At 36.6% G+C, this 6,000-nt stretch overlaps 1 protein-coding gene across 6 annotated transcripts in view; it reads left to right on the top strand.

The window, feature by feature from the left end:
* Positions 1-2,174: 2,174 nt before the first annotated feature.
* Positions 2,175-6,000, top strand: part of ATG4C (autophagy related 4C cysteine peptidase) — a 153,431-nt gene continuing 149,605 nt past the window's right edge. For 4 of the 6 annotated variants that reach the window (XM_047872261.1, XM_047872259.1, XM_047872260.1 and 1 more), the window contains exon 1: positions 2,175-2,305. The gene's annotated coding sequence lies outside the window, so the exon portion shown is untranslated. The remainder of the gene's footprint in view (positions 2,306-6,000) is intronic. The other 2 variants (XM_047872257.1, XM_047872258.1) reach the window with 2 other exon arrangements.

The raw sequence follows: 6,000 nt of genomic DNA, 5'->3' as shown, positions 1-6,000 counted from the left end.
CATGATATCACAGTTCGTGGGTTTGAGCCCTGCATCAGACTCTGTGCTGACAGCCCAGAGCCTAGAGCCTGCTTCAGATTCTGTGTCCTGCTCACTGTCTGCCCCTTCCATACTCCTGTTCTGTCTGTCTGTCTGTCTCTCTCAACAATGAATAAACATTAAAAAATTTTTTTTAATGAGGGCATTGCTGAGTACTGCAGCTGCAAGAATCTCTTTTAAAAACCTACAGTCTGTTACATAAATTATGTACTCTTTAAACTTTTTTCCACGTTCATTTACACAATTGATCATTGAAACTGCTTTAGGATATGTATATCAATTATTTAGCATATTTTAAAAGCTTCCTTAATAACATCTTTAATAAGTGGATGCAATTTTGTATTTACTGCAAACAGTTATGAATAACAGATAACCTAATTATAGTTTATCATTACCTCTAATCATTCCAATGGAACTGTTTCTCTCATTGCATTCATATTGTTTTGGTGCACGAGTATGGAAAGCAGCAGATTGTTTTCTGTGATCATAGATTTTAAATATTTACTTGCTAGTGCTGCATAATTTAGCACACTGGAGTTTTGAAGCAGTTTGTATGGTAGTGAGTGCCATGTCCGTGTTACCCTCTGTGACTTCTATGTGAGGTTATAAAAATGGTAAGTATTCTACTCCATTTTTCCAACCAATTAAAATCTGTTTTGCTGTAAATCCACAGAAAACCAATGTTAATGGTATATGTCAATTTTATTTTGTAAAATTACCACATAGTTTAAGGATTCAAGCATTGTTTCTCATGGCCTATTAGTGCAAAATATAAAAAATAAAATACATTCATTCTTGGTAATCCAAATCTTTATGAAAGTAACAAAAAGGCATACAGACAGCTTGTTCAATGCATGCTATCTGTCCTAAGAAATCAAAACAAAGTTCTGTATTTTAAAATATGGAATCACAGACTAATGAGGCAAGCTAAGTCAGTTTGTTAAATCTAATAAATGTTACATTTATGATCTTGTGTAATTGGTCACTTGGTTGCCCTACCACATAACAGAAAATAAATAGTTCCAGTTATCTGTTTTTGTAAGAATAATGAAAATAATCCAAACCATTAATATGTTAAAAAAGTGAAAAACACTAAAAAAATGTTTATTTTTGAGAGAGTAAAAGGAGGGGAGGGGCACAGAGAGAGGGGGACAGAGGATCCAAAGAGGGCTCTGCGCTGTCAGCAGAGATGTGGGGCTCGAACTCATGAACAGTGAGCTCAGGACCTGACCTCAAACGACTGAGCCACCCAACCACCCCAAAAGTGAAAAACATTTTAAAATTTAATTTTTAACTTTCAACTCTTCAATCTGAAAGGTTTCTTTTCCCTTGTAGGTACATAGTCCGGTAATACAGACTGTTAATTTTTTACTCCCAGGTCCTACTATAATTTCCTATGCAATTCAGAAGCATGTCTGGCAGACCTTGTTCCAACGCAATCTTTCAGTACTGCAAAACGACCTAGGATTACACTTTGCAATACTTTAGTATTTCCCTCATACTCCTTATGAGTATGGATAAAAATTTCCATCTCATAAAAAGCCTTTATACCGTCCTGTGTTTCAATCCTTGAAAAATAAAAGGAATGTGGAAAATCAGCGCACACATTCCTTAATATTTTATAACTTTTTGTCTATCAGACTCAACTACATCTTGGCTTAGACAACCTTCACAACAGGATAGAAAGGAATATATGTATCTTCATCAAAGTGAGGCTTGGTAGGAAGGTCTACATTATCACAAGAAATTTAGTGACTCCTCTGAAAACACATCTGGGATCTCCGGGTGTCAGGTGAAAACTGAAAAAAGAGGGGCGCAGTGCATATTGGGTCTTGTAGTTCCGCGCCGAAGGAGGAGGCGTGGTGTGGCGTTGCATGCTGGGAGTTGAAGTCCAATTGTTCAGCGGGAACTCAAAGCAGACACAATGTGGCTTGTCTATTAGAGACATTGCTTACAGACACATACTTTCCCTTGGCTCTGCGCTTGCCGTATTGGTGACCTAGGGGTTGGGATGGCAAAGAGCGGGGGAAAAGGGATGAAGTGAGTGGGTCGTGGGCCTGTGGGCGGTTGATATTGCTACGGCCAATCAAAAGGATTTAATGCCCCGGAAGTGGCTGACATACTGGGTTCGAAAGGGAGGCCTTTCCTCTTACTACGGTGGCCGGGAAGCTCGGGATTCCTGTGGCTGCGGCGCTGAGGTCGGAGCGTCTGCGTGTGTGAGGGCTGCTTTTGGGGCGGCTGCTGCTAGAGCTGGAACACTTCCCGGGTTGGTGGCTCTTGCACATTTTTTACACCTTTCCAGTTCTGTTTCGGTGAGGGGCGACTTGAGCCTAGCGGAATCAGGAGAAGGTTGGGACTTAGCGTCTCTGATACCCAAATGATCGGGTTTTGGGGGGACCCACCTTCAGTGGAGACCCTGTGACCAACCGTTTACGCTCTCTGAGGGATTTGGCACCTCCCTCATCTACTTTTTAGTGTAATTTGCCTTCTGACCTCTTGCCCTACCCGGGCTCCAAACCTAACTAACCGTAAGCCTTCCTGTGGGCTGCTTGTTCCCCACTCTCCTTGTAGCTTTTTTTTAGGTATTCCAGATACGACCTCTTGTCCACTAAGCTATCACATCCGTTTAACTTGTTTCCATTAAAAAAGAAAAGGCATGAAAAAAAAATTAGATTCTCAAGATCTCAATCTTATCATTCCTAACACCTTATCTCCTTTTTGGCCTTTGTTACTGCTGCAGACCTTAACACTCGCCTGAATATCTTAATGCCTTTCCATCCAGAAATTAACGTTCACTCTATTTGGTTCTTAGTCACCCTCAACTCTAACACCTTCATCTACGTCTAAGGGCTTCATAGGCTGGAGGTTCGAATACATTCTTATGATGACTGGTGAATGTGAGAGATTTCAGTGGTCATCTCAGCATGACTGCTTATTGAGTTTATAATTTCTTAACATTTTTTGGCTTACATTTTCATTTTGTGTTATTTTCCAAGAGGTTTGATGCTACCTTACAGTTAAAGTAGAATACTTTGTCCTACAGCTTTTTGTATCTGAATTACTTAGGTGGGATTTTTTCCCCCTCTATTCCTACTCAGAATGTGTGTCCCTACTGGAATTTGCAATGATTTTGTGTCAGTTAATGGACACAACGGAGTGCTCGTTCCTTCTTGCTTGCTTGTGATTTGTAATTAGATTATGAGTCATTGAAAGTACCCAGAGGGATTGGAAAAGCTTTGAAAGGTAAAGTCTATGTATGTTCCAACTTACAAATTAATAAAGCCTGTTTGCTGAACAAGGAAGATTCTAATTCTAAGAGTTTCTAATTGGCCTAGTAATCTGATATTATATTCAATTATAAATTAATTCTCTGTAAAATTTGGGGAATTGTTTAAAGTTAATAACTAGTCAGTATAAGGAATTGTATAGTTTAGTAAAAAAAAGTTTAAAAACTACTTAACTGATATTCTTTCTGTAAAATAGAATGCAAATATGTTGAAAAGTTTATTTGTTGTAATTGTTTATGGTGTATTTTTATATATTTTGATAAATCTGGTAAAACAGCATTGTATACTATTCATTAATGTTTTGTAGACAGAAATTTTTGTACTTCCTGGCTTTATGGGGACTGTGTAGCTCAAATAAGTCTGCAGCTTTTCTTCTATTCTGATTATTGCACTATGGAAATCCTAACAAAACTTTTGTTCTTCTTTAAGCATTTAAATACAATCTGTATATGTCAGTAAAATATAAATATTAATACTTGTACCCTGTCAAATGGGAATTATTCCTAATCAGAAATGGTTTCAGCCATGCTTACAATTTGGAGCTAAATATATAATATTTCAGATGTAATTCACTCATAGAATTCTTGATTAGATAAATGTTAAGGGGCTAGACATTACTCAAACTTTATATTTTTCTTGAGATTTTACTGATTTAGTAGGCATTCATTGAATATGTCTTACTATTTAGTGATCATGACAAAATCATCAAAACATTTATTGAGAGCATCCTGTTGTTCTCAGCTCTGTAGTAGATGCTATTAAAGCATTACTGCACTTAATCAATATAACAACTTTGTGAGCTGCTGAATATTATTTACATTTAGCAGATTGAGAAACTGAACCTCAAAGAGTTCAAGTCATTTAGTCCAGTTCATTTTGACTCTTCCCACTCAACCACAGCTGCCAAGATGTATTCTCTACCCTGGAATATATAAGGAGCATTAATTCAGTAAATATTTATTGAAGCAGCTGTTAGAAGAGTACTAGATACTCTTCTAGGTGCTGGAGATATAACAGTGAACAAAAGAAACAAAAGTAAGTTCTTGGGGAGCTTACACTATAGCAGAATGTATGGCATGTAAACCTTGCCTTCAAGAAGGAGCAAATATAGCCAATATGCATTAGATTTTATGTATTTTAGAATGTTAAAGTTGAAAAGAGAGATTAACTAGGAAAGATTTAATGAAGAAGATGGGATTTAATCTAGAACTAAAATAGCGTACATAGAATTGGTAGGTAGAACTGTGAAGAAAAGTGATTTTAGCTTGAGGCATAAAAATAATAAAATTCTGAATTGTAGGGGAGACAGAGGAGAGGGAGGGACAGATAACTGGACTGCTTTTCAGTAACTTGCACACACAAGTGCACAGTATTGGTTGAATTTGAAGCAAATGTTTAAGTGAATGAAGCTATGACAAGAGTTCAGATACTAAGCAAAGAGGGATTAGATAGATCTACTGTTATTATAGTGGGACTGGAAGACAGGAATGCATTTGATAGCTGTTGATGAAAGAACCAGTAGGTTCTGTTAATTATTAAATATTGGGAGTAGGGTGGTGGCCAAAGGAGAAGGGAGGCTACATTACCAAGTTTGAACTGATTGGACCAGGTGTGTTGTAGATTTATTTACTTATTTCATCAAATCATGAGGTTTTAGAAAAAATTCCAAGATACACCTTTGTTTATGAATCACTATGAAAGAAGAAAATATTGCCAATTAAACAAAGATCGTCAACTATAAGTTGTATTCATTTTCAGAGTTAAAATGTGAAAATGTGTGATCTAGAAATGATGAAATAAAATACTCCTTATAATGGTTGGTGGACCTTATAACCATTTTCCCCCCTGTTTATAAATAAACTTGAAATCTTTGACATGCATTCAGTTATTTAGCATTTATTTATTAACTGGGCACTCTTCTCGATCACAATGATGAAATGGCGAGCTTCATCACAGAACTACCCTCATAGAACTTACTGTGTAACAGGGGAGGCAGACATAAATCAAATGTTCGAAGATATTTAAAGTTCCAGCTACTGTAAGTGCTATAAGAGAGGACTTGATGTTATACAGAGGAAAAACTGTTTACAAGAAGGACAGCAGTGTGGATGGGAAGAGGCCAGATTAGAGATGATTATATCTTGGGCCAGATGGTGGTGAAGATAGAAGTGATGGATTTAGAGATATTTAGGAGGTGGAACTAGGTGATGGATTGGACATGAGGAAAGAGGAAGAGGAAGGTGCTGCCACCACTAGGTTTTTGGCTTATGTAACTGGATGGATAGTGGTATAGTTCACTAAGAGAACACTGTAAGATGACCAGGTTTGGAGGGACATGGTTTATTTGTTAATATTTTCAAGGTTAATTGCTTATTCTTTTTTTTCTTTTATGTCATTGTTTTAATTAAGTATATTTGAGGAATGATGTACCTGAAATAAATTTTTTCAGTTTTTTTTTTTTGAGAGCAGGGATAAAGTTCTAGATGAAAGCATGTTGGTATTCGTTTTGAATTTATATGTAACATATTCAGCCATATATATGAATAGGTAACTGAGTACAGTTATATATGATCTTTATTTTCACGTGGGATTTGGCAATACATTGGGCTTCTGGTTAAATTCTAGCTTTTTCATTCAGTTAGTGTATATGTAAATTTAAATGTGTATTTGGGAA

The sequence above is a fragment of the Prionailurus viverrinus genome, chromosome C1 (assembly GCF_022837055.1).
Source record: "Prionailurus viverrinus isolate Anna chromosome C1, UM_Priviv_1.0, whole genome shotgun sequence".
In the NCBI taxonomy this organism is placed as follows: Eukaryota; Metazoa; Chordata; class Mammalia; order Carnivora; family Felidae; genus Prionailurus; species Prionailurus viverrinus.
The sequence above is the reverse complement of the archived record's forward strand: the minus strand, read 5'-3'. Positions and strand labels throughout refer to the sequence as shown.